The sequence below is a fragment of the Chiroxiphia lanceolata genome, chromosome 5, assembly GCF_009829145.1.
Source record: "Chiroxiphia lanceolata isolate bChiLan1 chromosome 5, bChiLan1.pri, whole genome shotgun sequence".
Lineage (NCBI taxonomy): Eukaryota > Metazoa > Chordata > Aves > Passeriformes > Pipridae > Chiroxiphia > Chiroxiphia lanceolata.
In genome coordinates, this window is record NC_045641.1 from 45959982 (window position 1) to 45975352 (window position 15371).

General features: G+C 42.2%; 1 protein-coding gene across 6 annotated transcripts in view; it reads right to left on the minus strand.

The window, feature by feature from the left end:
• The window catches only part of NR2C1 (nuclear receptor subfamily 2 group C member 1), a 50618-nt gene extending 35488 nt beyond the window's left edge, over positions 1-15130 (minus strand). For 3 of the 6 annotated variants that reach the window (XM_032687897.1, XM_032687899.1, XM_032687894.1), the window contains exon 1: positions 15024-15130. The gene's annotated coding sequence lies outside the window, so the exon portion shown is untranslated. Of the gene's footprint in view, positions 1-1148; positions 2312-14365; positions 14544-15023 lie in introns of those variants that run through there. The other 3 variants (XM_032687898.1, XM_032687896.1, XM_032687900.1) reach the window with 3 other exon arrangements.
• Positions 15131-15371: the final 241 nt, after the last annotated feature.

Genomic DNA, 15371 nt, shown 5'->3' on the forward strand with positions numbered 1-15371 from the left:
ACATTCTAGTCTGATCTCAGAGCTGATCCCATTTTGGGTGGGGTTTTGGACTAGAGATCTCCTGATGTCCCCTCCCACCTGGGATATTGTACAACTCAAAGATGCACCATTTTCTTAATCTACAGAAACAACATGAGTTGCTTGCAATTACAAAAAATCCTCTATTTTTTTTAAATTAGTTTGATTTGCAAAATGTTTTGACTGCTTCCATATAGGTCTACTGTGCAGATATTTTCAAGGACACAATAAACCATTATCTAAAGTTTTATTTCATTACGTGTCTAGTTTAAAGAACTATGCACAAGAAAGCTTATTTTGTGTAGTTTAAACTAATTTTATGGAAAACACATGTTCCCTTATCTCCACCTGTTGAGACAGCAGTAACATCTTCCATTTTGCAATTAGTCTCTAGCACTTTCTACATTACTTTCCTGAAACAAACTAGATTACATATTATTTTCCCATCAGAAAAGTCTGTAACAAAGCATGATTATGACCTCCTCAATTTTAGCCATATTTACCAACAGAGCCTACAGCTTTACCTTTATTTACAGGTTTGCCTTCATTTTATGCTTTTCTAAAACTTCCTGCAGAATTAACATGTTCCAACAAGAATACTTAATACTAATTATTACTGCTATAGCTGTGTTGCACTAGCTCAGCAGCAAGTGGAAATTAACAATGCCATATAGTGAAAAGTTTGGCTAGTGAAAGCTACAGTCAAATACTGAGCTTGCACAGGAGGCAAAATCTGGAAAACTACTTTTACAGAAATTGACTCAGACATCAGGAATAATACAAAAAAAATCTTATATCTGTGGCACTGCAAAATTATAATTAAAGATTGTCTTTAATGTTCTCTGTCATACACTTACTTCAGATTAACATAGTAATACATTAATATTTTGGTCACCAAGTCAGTAAATGAAAGGAGGTACCTAATTTCTTCAAGCCTCTCCTGCTACCTTATTCAAAACAATTCAGTCACCAAAATGTCCAGCCCTGATCTGTCTCATGGCCTGAGCTTTCAATATCTCTCCCTGCTCCCACTGCTGATACATCTGTGACTTTGCAGCCAACAGCAAAGTGTTATTTTTGTCAGTGTTAGTTCTCAGCCCAAGGAATGACTTGCCCTTGCTATACATTACCCTGCAAATGCTACTCCACCAGTGGTGGAGGGGAACTGTAGGTCACACCTTTCCACAGCAGCTGCAATTTACATCTTAAGCCATCTGAACCCTCCCGTGCTTTCCCACAGCTCTGTAATTTGTTGTGAGATGAGCCCTGGAGCTTAGACACACTTATTTTTAGATCTTACAGAAAACCTGGTGAAGAAACAAGAAACAGAGAATGAAAAAAAAGCAACATACAGCCACAGGTAAAGTGGCCTAGCACAGACATAAGCTGAAGTACTCTACAACTTGGAGATCGACATCGATCTATCTTCTTGCTTCGCTATTTCTAGAAAGGGTATGATTTTCTAATTATGAGAAAAGTAAGTCAAAGCTACTTAAAAACAGTGAGGAACATAGTGCAGCTGCAGAAGTTTCACACACATATGCTTACTTAGAGATAAACTTTGTATTGTCTAGTAGAAGCACTCTTCAGCACATATCTTTCAACTTTTCAGCCTTAGTAGTTAGCCCTCCAGCAGACAGATACTGAACTTTTCAAGTCCTAACACAGAACTAAATGGTGTCTCATCTTCGAGATGCTGAACTTTATGCTCTTGAGCTTGGAATTTGTGTTCTTTGCCAGACTGCCAAATCCTCACCAAGAGTATAGGTAGAATTTGTATTGGTTATGGCAGAATTCTGTTTTGGTGCTGACACCTCTCTGCAACAAGATCTCTCTCGTGAGCAAGACAAATAGCTATGAGAGCAGGTATTTTTACATTATTAATTCAGGGTTATCAAACAGCACTAATAAAATACCAAAAATACTCAGATCTCTCAAATCCAGAACTAGCCATAAGTATCCCTTATTCTTAGAAGCAATGTAATTATATTCTGTTTTACTCCTAAGAGCAGTGGAAGTGGTTCTCTAAAAGAGATTCCCTGACTTGATGCTGTATTTTTGCAGGAATCCTAAATTAGAGATGAGAAAAAAGCAGGAAGGAATTTGGAACAGAATAGTGTGTTATCCAATCACAACCTCCAAGATGTACTCAATTGTAGCAATAATCTAAAAACTCCCAAAATAAATAAAATTAAAGAAAACCCAAAGGGCAGTGGTAAGCAAATCTTCTGACAAACTGTTTAGAATCAAACAGCTTTAAAGGTAATGCCTGTTAAATAAAAACCTAATGAAATTACAATGGACTTTGAAAGCCTGACTAGATTAATATTTCCTAAATAAGTGATGTTCCTATCCTTCCCCAGTCAGAAAGATTTTATTGGTCAAAAAGATTTTCTTTGAAATATGATTCTCAGAATTAAAAAAGAGAAATCTGTGTTCACAGGAGTTTTCAAACCCAAGTATTTCTGACCTTGAATTCACGAGCTATGAGCTTCAAGTATGAATCCCATACATCTCAATCCTGTTGAGACACAAAAACCTCAAACAAAAAAAAATGCTTTTCAATTGCTTATCCAATCATTCTGTTCTGCTAGTTAGATCATCCTGCAGCTCAGAGGCACACTTCTATAGCATAGACTCAGTAAGAAACAAAAAGACTGACCTTCAGAATCAAGAGGTGTGTGCTTTAAGGAATTACTTTGCACCTGCTACTTAGTTCTGCTAAAGCAGATGCAACTGCCCTCATAGCCAAGATGTATTTCAAGTCAGCTTGAAAACTGAAAGTGATTTAAACTGACGTGTTTTACCTTGGAGTGAAGCAGTGAAGGAATACATATGTATTCAACTGTGAAGCACCAGTCATAGGGAAATTAGCTCTCAGAGAGGCATAAACCATTACAAGTGAATTTTTGAGATTTATCTAAAAGAGACATCTGCTTCTCATTTGAACTAGACTTGCATGAACACAGGATTTCAAGTATACAAACAAGACTGAACTCTTACAATGAAGAGGAACCTAGAGAAAAGGTTGAACCTGTCCTATCTCTTCATGCTGTCTGGAATAAGCACAAAGAAATTAAACCTATGGATGCAAAACCAACTGTCAAAGCTGGACAAATCATCTGAACATGAGCATGTGAGGCATGCACACAATGGAAAGGAACATACTTGCTGAGTATTATTGACAAGAACTGACATATTAATCAGACGATGTTTTATATTTTGACACTTGCAATATCAATTCGCATAAACATTCAGTAGTAGGTTCTTTTGTGTGTTGTGGCCTTATTTAACTTGGTGATCTCTAAACACAAAGGCACTGACAAAGCCAGTAACACCAGCACTCTGTATTAAAATATCTTAATTTAAATCACCTCCAATAAACCATGTGACCTTGCTCCGAAGAGTACATATAACGGTGAAAAAACTCAACAGCTTCAATATTTCAATTACAAACTTTTAGGCAGCATTTCATGTTGCAGCTCAACTACTGAAATGGAGAGCTGAAAAAGGCATTCCTATCCCATTTCCCATTTTTACTTTATTACTTCATCTCTTCTTGCACTGGCATACACTGAGAAGTCAGTCCAAGCAACTAAACTGACAGAAACCTCTTTCTTAGTTGCAGAGTCAGGGAATAGTTTCAAAGGCAGTTTGAACAGAATTATAGCTCACACCCAGGAAGGAGGTCATCCTGACCAAGCTGTGGTGGTTTTGACCACACACTAGGAAAATTCAACTCCCTAAAGACAGAAAATTCACCTGGCAGAAACGGAGCAAACATCTGCTAGGTAAGCAAGCACACTGACCTGATTTACCTGGCAGTCAGATTCATTCTACCACAAACAAAAGGGAGAACACGTTGTTAGAAGGTAAGAGAGGGAGGAAAAGAGGGGAGATTAGGAAAGAGGCAAACCTCCATTTCCATTGTTGTTGCTGGGAAGCTGAAAATTCAGTTGAACTGCATGATAAAACTGTACCCTTTTCTTCTGGCCCAGCTGGCTGCCCAATGCAGCTCACCCTGGAATCAGACAAGCTCCACAGCCAGTTATGTGAAGCAGCAAGGCCATCTCTTTGAGGAACAGCCACATGCTGTGCATCTTGCCCTGGGGACAGGGCACTGGGACAGGTCAAGGGGAACTGGCTATCTAAAAATTCTAAGCTAACTCTGGGACAGCTGTAAGAGTTTTGCAGCTCACATTTTGCTTACCTAAGGTATCTATGTTAGACTTCACATCAGCTATGCTTAATTACTCTTTAGAGATCCCTGCTGGAATTAAGCAGGAGAAAAATGCTTCAGCTATTTTTCTTCTGTTATGTGAACTTAAAAATTGAGCACATTTTTCATGTTTTCAAAAGTTTCTTTCCCTGAGTTGCTCCAGCCAACATTCTCAAAAGCTGAATTGTTTCATATGAAATGATAAATATATTCTAAACTCAAAGTTACCTGGAACTGAGAAATATTCCTTTAACACTTTATTATAAACCTTCATTTTCCAACAAAGACTTGGTAGATGAGGAAAAGGCTATGGATGTTGTTGATCCAGACTTTAGTAAAGCCTCTGACACCACCTCCCACAGCATTCTCCTGGACAAACTGGCTGCTCATGGCTTAGATAGGTGCACTGTTCCCTGGGTAGAAAACTGGTTGGATAGACAGGCCCACAGCGTGGTGGTGAATGGTGCTACATCCAGTTGGCAGCTGGTCAGCAGTGGTGTTCCCCAGGGCTCAGTATGGGGGTCAGCCCTCTTTAATATCTTTACTGACAACCTGGAAGAGAGGATCGAGGGCACCCTTGGTAAGCTGACAGATGTCACTAGGCTGGGCAGAAGTGTTGACCTGCTGGAGGGTAGAAAGGCTCTGCAGAGGCATCTGGACAGGCTGCATCACTGGGCCAAGGCCTGTGGGTTCTCACTGGCTGCCGGCTGAATGTGAGCCAGCAGCGTGTTCAGGCGGCCAAGAAGGCCAGTGGCATCCTGGCCTGTATCAGAAATAGTATGGCCAGCAGGACTAGAGCTGTGACTGTCTCCTTGGCCATGTACTTGGCCATGGTGATGCCACACCTTGAGTTCTGTGTCCAGTTCTGGGCCTCACTACAAGAAAGATGCTGAGGTGCTGGAGTGTGTCCAGAGAGGGGCAACAGAGCCAGTGAAGGGTCTGGAGCACGAGTCTGATGAGGAGTGTCTGAGGGAGCTGGGTGTGTTTAACGTGGAGAAAAGGGAGCTCAAGGGGACCTTACTGCTCTGTACCTGAAAGGAGATTGTAGCCAGGTGGGAAGCAGCTACCTCTCTCAAATAACAAGGGACAAGACAAGAGGAAACCACCTCAAGTTTAGACTGGACATTAGGAAAAATGTCTTCACTGAAAGGGTGGACAGGTGTGGGAACAGGCTGCCCAGGGAAGGTGGAATCACCATTCCTGAAGTGTTCAAAAGGCACATGGATGTGGCACTTAGGGATATGGTTTAGCAATAAACACAATCATGCTGGGTTAACAGCTGGACACAATGTTTGAGGTTTTTTTAACCTTAATGATTCTGACTTTAACTATCATCACAGTCTGAGTTTTGATCTTCAAAAATTAGAAGTGATCTTTGAGGTGTTCTCATCTTCCTGATTTCAGAAATATTTTCCGCACTTGTCAAAACATGCCACACATCTTCAAAGCACACACCAGGCAATATATGAGGAATGTTTATTGCTAGTATAGGAAAGAAGTAGATTGAGTCAGATAAGTGATAGTTTCTTCCCTGAGAGTACTCCATTCTCCTTTCAAAGGTGATAAACCAAAAACTTTATCCAGATGCTTAAGACTACTAATCACATTTGAATTTCCTTTCTAAAGTTATCTAAAACATTGAAGGGATGAGAGCTGGAATTCTAAAAGAGAGCAGAGAACACAACATGAAAAAAATTGCACATACTTTAAGGATCTTCTTTATAATGTCCAAGAACTGTAACATATTACCACAAGAGACAAAGGAGAGCCAAAGCTCCTGTCAATACATCAAGGACTACACTGTTTACAAACATAAGTCAAATATTTTTTACTTCATTTATCTCTCACTTTGAATACCTTGCAAAAATTATTTACTTTGCTCAGTTTCAACCAGCAAGTCTTTATTTGCTTATAACTAAAGTATTTCTTAATTGCTCTACTGGTTTCCCTGTTTCACATCAGACTTAAGATCCTTGCCTTTACTTTTACCACAAAGTTTCTGAAAAATGAAGTGGTAAGAAATGCTTTGTCCATTAGCTAATGATACTGTCACAGCTTAAGCTCTTGCTTCCTTCTATAACTTTTTGCAGATCTACCGCTAATATTTGAAACACTGTAAAACTACAAAACAAACATTAAATTTCTTAAATTTTCTTTAAAAGAGACGCGTTGCTGAAAACTAAGTCAAATCAACAACATTTAGGACTGTCAACCTGATTAGATCACTGCCTCTGCAAATGTCCATTACGTTCTGGTTTTGTACCCTTGTATTCCCCCTTAGTCTGTAATCATCCCTTTGTGTTTTTTCTCATTAGTGGTAAATTTCTGGGGACAGGGAAAGGCTCTGTTTCTGTTGCTCTAAGTACAGACTAACACAAATATCAGCATCTGTACTTATACTAATTAGACCTGCTTTACAAGTATAATCACTGCATTTGTTCTCTACCTGTTATGTTTATTTCTTAACTGTTTGACAGTATTACTTCCACATAATTAAATAAAAAATGAAGCTTTTTCAAAAACCTTTGAGGAAAATAAGACAGAACTATATATCCATCTCTCTTCTTTGCAAAACCTCAGTCCCCCAATCAATTTATTAAAGCAGTACCTAGAAGCAAGCATTTTGACAGAAGACAGGCATTAGACTTCCTGTGTATTACTTAAAATGCATTTATTGCTTCTCTCTTCAATCTTCAGACTCAAAATGCTACCAAAATCACTTTCTGTACATAAATCCAACACATTGTTAATTTATGCCCCTAGTAAATAAATTAGTGAGCCTTCTTGTCCAGAGTCAGAATTATTTTTAAATGCACCACTATCATCAGTTAGCCCAAACTGAGTGCTGTTGAACCTGGTATCATCAAGTCCAATAGTCTTCCATTCCTATTTTAGATAAGCACTCAGTAAGCCAACGTGTCAGTGGAAAACTCATTAGTTTGCACCAATTAAACCACTCCTCTTTACTTCTTTCTCAGTTTTTATATGCCAGTTTTCCCAATGTCAAAGTAACTTAGGAAATACTTCCTTTTTAAAGTATTTCAGGCTTACTTCAACTGAAATGGGTCAGGAAACATTCCCACGAGAGCAGACAGCAGTTTTGAGGGTTGGCAGTCAGAAGCGCTAACCTCTCCACTAGTACAGTTATACCCAGAAGACATCAATGTTTAATTCACCCTTCTCCAGGGACAAAAGTTATACAACTTTTAATTGTCCCAGTAGGAGGTTCCTACTAATAGGATTTCAAAATATTATACCAGTGTAGACTAAGGCCTTAAAAGCAGTAACCAGCATATTTCTTAATGTTTGAATGCTCCATTTGATATAAAAGGTAACATCTCCTGTTCTATTACACTACACTGTTGGTATAGCTCCCCCACTATCAAGTACCTTGATTCTGATGTAAAACCCTTTAAATGACCAGTTTTAATGGTACAAAAACGATGCTTGTAAAATTTTAGAAGTTTTAACTTACCCTGCTGGCACTGTCAAACCAGTTTGACTATGTATGTATAGAATGAATAATGATTCTGATAATTACTATGTATATATGGATGGAATGTGTCTTAATACAGGAGTCTTTCCTAGATTAAATCCACCTGTTAAACTAATAAAGTTACACAAGTATGTTCTAGATACTTTAGAAATACAGGCACATTAACTAGTTATGACTGTAGAAGTTACTGTGAACTTTACTTTTTTGTTCTTATATCAGTGTGCTGGTTTTGGCTGGGGTAGAGGTCATTTTCTTCACAGTGACTAGTATGGCTGTGTTTTGGATTTGTGCTGAACACAGGGTTGATAATGTAGAGATGTTTTTGTTATTGCTGAGCATGACTTACACGAGACAAGACCTTGTCTGGGTTTTGTACTGCCACGCTGGCAAGGAAGTTGGGGGTGCCTGGGAGGTTGGGAGGAGACACAGCTGGGAGAGGTGACCCAAGGGATATTCCATACCATATGAGACCATGTTCACTATATAAAAAGGGAGGAAGAAAGAGGAAAAGGGGTCATTTGGAGTGACGGCATTTGCCTTCCCAAGTAACCATTACACATGATGAGGCCCTGCCATCACATTAGATGTTCAGCCATTTCCCTGCCCTAGAGATGGCTGAACACCTATATCTGCCCATGGGGAGCAGTGAATTAATTCTTGTTTTGTTATTGTATGCAGCTTTTGTTTTCCCTATTAAACTGTCTTTATCTCAATCTATGAGTTTTCTGGCTATTACCCTGCCAATTCTCTCCCCAGTCCCGCTGGTGGGGGAGTGAGTGAGCAGCTGCACGGGGCTTGGTGGCTGGCTGGGGTTAAACCAAGACACACAGGGCACAGTCAAATACAGGAAGATCAACATGTCTTTTTAGGAAAGCTCAAAAGGTTAATGTAACAGAAAATGGGAAGAGAAGAAGAAGCTGTCTTAATCTCTCTCTGTAGTCACACTGCTTCACTACTGAATGATTTCAACACATATCAAAATGAACTAAGGATTTTAGTTCAGGTCATCACACTTGGCTTTGTGTGCTCTGTAAAGCTTAAAATGGAAACTAGTCCTCATTTTCAAACTCTTCATATACTAATTAAGAATTCTGCATAGCCTGTGCCAAATGTGTTGAATAAATTCCTACACATAACAATTCCTTAACAATTCCTTTATGATTAAATGTGCCTGAGTTAGTGCTTAAAAGAAGTAACAGAACCCCCTAAGATTTCTTTATACTTTAGTTTTCTGCAATGTTTTACAGATAATAAATTAAGCCAAGGAATCCAAACACATTTGTGAAACAAGTGATGCTACTGAGCTCAATGCTTCATACAAGAAAAGCTCAATGAACACAGCAAACTAAATGAGCTATTCTTGGATTATCATTCTATAAGCCATATTGCTCAAGATGGTAGAACAGTTGGCAGACTTAAAGGAGTAAGACTCTCATTATCAGCGAACTAAGGAATATTTATGTGACTCTTGACACCCAGTTAGATAATGTTTTTTAAATTCGCATGAGATCAAGATTTAGAGAGTGCATATGTAAGAGACAGGTAACAATAGCAAACTGAAGCAGCTAGACCTGCAGGCAAGCAAGGGAAAATGAGATGCTTATAAAAGCATAAGGGAATAATTAAAAGGCACACAGCAATACAGAAAGAGACACATTTGTAGGCATGTCTGTACAATTAATTTAAAATCATTGCTCTCACTACTTTTTCATGTAAGCAAGTGCTACAGTGAGAGAAAACACTAGAAAACAGAATTGCTAGGACAAATATTCAGGTGACTGATGAGTCCTTCTTACAGTTTGGGCCACCCAAGGGATTGTCTCATTTTTAGGCCTAGGCTTCTGTAGCTTTCATCATGCTATCTCTAGAGCCTGCCTGAACAGCTACAGGTGAGCTGATTGAGCTCACCAGCCCCACAAACAACTGGGAAAGGAAGGAGGAGGAAAGGCAGGGGGGCTGTCTGCAAGCTGAGTCTCCACTCACAGGAGCACTGGCTACATGCCAGAGCTAGGTAAGGAGAGGCATTTAATCAGGTCAAGCTGCCCTGTGTAATGTCAGCCACAGCCTGCATCTCCACCTGAAGCTTGCAAAAGGAATAAGTAAGAAAAAAACCAAAGTGGTTCCCTGCACCAGAGCTGAAGCTGCACAACAAACCAGACCAGGAAGCTCATCTGGCTGAAGACTTTGCCATTCACTGGATTAGGTTCAGCCAGTCCATTCTACCTGGCACCAACACAGCATAGCAAGCGCAAACCCTTCTTTCTGAACACACAGATACAGTACATCCCCTACAGTATAATTACAGCATTTCATGAGAGATAGCCTGACTGCTGGCTGACAGTTTTGTCCCCCTCTGCATTTGCCTTTGTGGTTGTATAGCTGTAAGGTAAGCTCATCTTCAGACTTTATTCACCCTGCACCTAACAATTGTTAAACATAACACAGGAAAAGCAGGCAGAAGCAGAGCAAAGACCACTTCTTTTGGGGGAAAAGCCCATGTTACATCAGCTTACCTCTTGTGCCAAATTGCTCATGCAGGTGTTATGCAAGATTACCACTTGGAGATTTGGGGTATTCTCTGAACTACAGCCACAGACAAGGTAGTTGATACCAGAAGGTACACTATGGAAATCAGCAAACCTCTTCAACTAATAATAACACAACCCTTACAACTTGCATATATTCATATCCATGGAAACTTCCTTCAGACAAAAAAAAAACCCCACCACAACAAAACTGAGTTTCACACGCATCCTTCCAGTAAATCACTGTTGACAATGTTTCATGTAAAATATGCTGGGGGATGATCAGATTAAGAGCAGTCCTGCAGAGAAGGACTTGGGGGTGCTGCTGGATGAGAGGCTGGACATGACCCAGAAATGTGCACTTGCAGCCCAGAAAGCCAATTGTGTCCTGGGCTGCATCAAAAGCAGCACGGCCAGCAGGGCGAGGGAGGGGATTCTGCCCCTCTGCTCTGCTTTTCTTGAGAGGAGGGCCACTGAGTTGATTAGAGGGATGGAGCACCTCTCCAGTGAGGAAAGGCTGAGAAAATTGTTCAGCCTGGAGAAGAGAGACTTCAGGGTGACTTCCTTCCAGTACCTGAAGGGAGCCTACAAGAAAGATGGAGAGAGAATTTTTCCAAGAGCATGTAGTGACAGGACAACTGGTAATGGCTTTAAACTGAGAGTAGGTTTAGATTAGATATTAGGATGAAATTCCTTACTGTGAGGGTGATGAGACACTGGAACAGATTGCCCAGAGAAGTTGTGGATGCCCCACCCCTGGAAGTGTTCAATTCCAGGTCAGATGGGGCTCTGAGCAACACGGTCTAGTGGAATGTGTCCCTGCCCACTGCAGGGAACTTGGAATGAGATGATCTTCAAGGTTTCCTTACAGCTAAAGTCATTCTATGATTCCCTTTTTTTTTTTTTTAATTTGTTATCAACTCCACGGGATTAGATTTTGTTAGGGGTGGTGTGTTTTTTCGTGTCTGCAGGGATTTTTGTTGGGTTTGGGTTTTTTTTTTTAATTTCTAGAAATGTGTGAAAAACACTCTGCAAAAAACCTTCAGATTAAGTCAGTGATGAGTGAAACCATTAGTCATGTTGACACTTACACTGTTCTGCTAATAGTTCAAAGGAAACATATTACCAAAATAAATGGGGCAGTTCTCACACCACAAAGTTACTGCTAAATTATAAAGAGGAACCTCAATTTCTTTGGAATGAAATAACAATTAATTAGAGCTAATATAACAATAGCAGAGGGTTTAGCTTTTTGGTGATTAAAATTTTTCAGGTTTCCATTTTCACTTCCTACAAAGGCAGACAAATACTGCGCTTAGTCCAGCCTGGCTTACTATCAAGTTGAACAAAAAGTAATCTAAGTTAAAGAAAACTGAACAGACTTTTAGAGAAGGCCTGCCAAAGTCAACAAAATTAATGTAAATATTTTAATAGAAAGGCAGTTCCTACACCATGATTTTCAAGAAGGAATGTATTTCCTTAAAAAATCCACAGTACTGCATCATAAGTTCAGCAGAAAAATAGTCTGAAGACATCCTCAAATCTTCGGGTGAGAAGCCTAGCCATGATGATGATGCATCATAAGATACTCAGGACTTGCTCAGAAAGCTCATGCCATCTTCCATTCTCAGAGAACTGGAATTTTAAAAAGTTTGATTTTTCAAAAAAGAAATACTTTGTTGATTTCCAATTTTGGTGACCAATACAGTAATCTCTAGAATTAAAAGCTGCTAACTGAAGGGTAAAAATATAGACAAGTCTGAATACACAAAAGTAACAATTCAATTAACTGTACCTCAGCAATTTTATCCATGAAATTCTACTGATAAAATTCTGTTTTGCAGCAGCTTCCCTTATGCCGATAAGGTACAGACACAAGTTTAAAGTGCTAAAAGCAGCTTGAAACAGCACTGAGAGAAAAAAAAAAAAAAGTAAAAGCTTTGCCAGAAAGTATCCCAGGTACAGTTTAGTTTCCTGGTCACTGTTGGTTGCACACTGCATCCTGTGTGTGACAAAAAGGCAGACAGCTGTGCCAGCCAGAGCCTATGGCCCCAGCACCCACCCCAGCAGTTTATGCTCCTTCCCAATGGATGTTAACACAAGTCTGAGAGCTCCCTGACCTGCATCTGCCAAAATAACTCAGGTTAGCAAAGGTCGCTATTATAACTGCTTAAGCCAGGCTGGCTGCTGTAGCAGGAAAGACACACTCACCCTCTATCAGCTGCAGCACTGCCAGCTGAGATCCACACTTAGTCCTCCAGCAGAACAAACATGTACACGTTACCGCTGCAATGCCACTCTATTCCTTATACACAGTTAAGCTCCCTTATTTAGGCAAAGGGCATTGCTTTTTTTTCAGCTTTTTTGACCCAAACATTGAACACAGCTTACTTTCTTTAGGAAGACTGCTTTCCTTCACAAACTCTAGGGAAACTCCAGCAATTTCACTGACTGCAAAAACTTTAATTGCATAATACAAAGAGTACACAATAAATCAAAACAAAAATTGAGTAAAAGCGTAGGCAACAAACTAATCTTACTGTTGTAAATTTTGGATTTTACATTACAGATGAAAGCCAGTTTTCACTGGACTATCACATTAGCTGTAAGCATTCTGTAGCTGTATTTCACACATGAACTATTTAACTGCATGCTACAATATCAGTGGGGTTTTGTTTGGTTTCAGACCCCTGTGGACTCATCCGCCCCCCCCTTTATTAACAGAATACAATCATGAAATAATTAATGTTGAAATATACTTCTGGAGGTCATCTGGTCCAACCCATTTTCCCCAAAATCAACGTCAGCTTCAGAGTTACACATGCTGCCTAGGGCTTTGTCTTCAGAGGCTAAGAAACTTAAACAGAAAAATCAAGGTAGGCTTTAAAAAAAAGCCAAAACCATAAAAACGCCCAAACAAACAAAGAACGATCTTCCCTCCTATCCCACAATCTAGCCTGGGATATGGCTATTCTTAAAGATATCAGAAGTCCCACAAATCTTGTTCCCTTTAAGAGAACATATCACAAGAAAATACAACCAATAAGAAAACCAGAAATATTAAAAAGAATTGAGGACAAAAAATTAAAGCTAGTTAATTTATCTACTGCGATAGATTCTTTCTGTAATAAGCATCTTGATCTGTTGTAGAATGTAGCAGACTTAGCAAGTGGTGACCAACCATTCAGCTAGAGCAGTCTGCAGGAACCACAGAAGCAGCTGAGGACTGTACAACCCTCCGGGTAACCTCAGTTATGGTCTGCAATGTCTTGGAGAAAGAGCTACAGAGAGAAGCAGTCACATTTCACAGACCTTAAGACTTCCCTCAAACAAGTGTCCCTGAGCAAAGTTGTACAGCAAGGAGTAAGCGGTGGGCTAAATGCTCTGCTAGACATCTTGTGTTGCAACTGCCTACATGGCCTAAAGCGGGGTTGGGAGAAATATTCATAAAATTATTTTCAGGTAAAAATGCTGTTACAGAAAAAGCCATCCAAAATTATCAAGTGTAGAAGAATGTATCACCAGATGAATGCTGCCTCGACCAGCATAGAAACTGTGATGTTTTCCCACCCATCTAATACTTCTATTTCTACTTATACAATGCTGATTCCAAAACCAGGAAGCTCTCCTACAGAAAACTATTTGAATTTTTGCCATCTTGTTTTTCTATGAGATGGGTGTGGATGCAACTCTTTCTGCTACTAAACCACTTTCCCAAGTCCACTCTGCTGAAATTAGTAGCTTCGGATCAGAGATTGCACATAAGAAGAATGAATATCCAACTCAGTTTTTCAAGAATCACGTCCACACACTCGTCTTGCAGTAAAGCCAGTATCAAGACTTTTTCCTCTCCTGTTGCGTAAGTTCACTTGCACAATACACGGCATCTCCTCTATTCCCTCCACAACGTGCAAATGTAAGTGCATCCTGTGGTACACGCCGTGCTTTTTACACTTAAAGCGATATATGGCAACACTGAAGAAATAAAGAATTCACAAATTTCGCAGCTTAGAAGAAATACCCCATCCAACGAGACAAAATAAGAAAGAGCGGCAGGGTCATCTGACCCAACAAAAATAATACCGGCTGTTGCGCTGGTCATGCTACCTTAACCCAAATATACCCAGACAGCCGCCTGGGATAAATGAGGAGCGAACCGGCGGGGCGATGCCGTCGGCAGGTACAGAGCGGCGGGAAGGGTCGGAGAAGCGCACGGTACCCCCCGGGAATGTGGAGTCGGGGAGGGGGGAGAAAGGGAGACGCGCAGAGGCCGAGCCCCAGCGCAGTGCCCGGGCCCGCCCGGCCCAGCCCAGCCCACCCCGCTGCCCCGGCAGCTGCCCCGGCATCGCCCTGTCCGGGGGCTTCGCGGGGCCAGCGCCGCGCTCGCCCCCCGCACAAAATGGCTGCGCGGGGCCGGGGCGCAGCTCGAGCGGGGCATCGCCATCGCCCGCCGCCGTCTCCCCTGAGGCTCCCGAGCCCGCCGCGCCCGCGGGAAGCGGCAGCCGGCGCCACCCGGATGCCGGGCGGCGGGAGCGGCAAGCGGTTCCTGTAGGTGAAAGGTCGGGGGGCGCGGGGCCGCCCGGGGCCGGGCCGGGCCGCGCCGGGGCCCGGGGCGGGGCGGGCGCCGCTCCCCTCCACGCTCCGCGGGGGCGTCGGCCAGGAGCCGGGCGGGCCCGCACCGTTAAGCGCGGCCGCGGCTGCCTCTGCTCCCCGTTCGGCCGCCACCGGGGGGATGTCTCTCGGCTGCCGGCGGTCTCTCGCTCACCTGGCGGACCCGCGGCCGCTCCAGCGGGTTTGTTTGGCGGCAGCGGCTCCGCTCCCGGGGGTCAGAGTTCGCGACCCCGCCCCCGCCGCTGCCCCGCCCCTTCCCGCCGCGGGCTCTGCGCCTGCGCTCACGCCGGGCCGCGCGGCGGGGGGGGTGGGGATGGGGGGAGCGGCAGCTAACGGGGCCGGGGCAGGGGCCCGGCCGGGAGGGCTGGGCGGGTGATGCCGCGGGCAGCGGGGGTCGGCAGGACCTGGGCGCAGCGCCTCGCTGGAGCGCCCGCATCGCAGCCCGAGACGTTCCGCCAGCCCTGCGGGCAGTGTCGTAAAATCAGAGAATCATCAAGGTTGG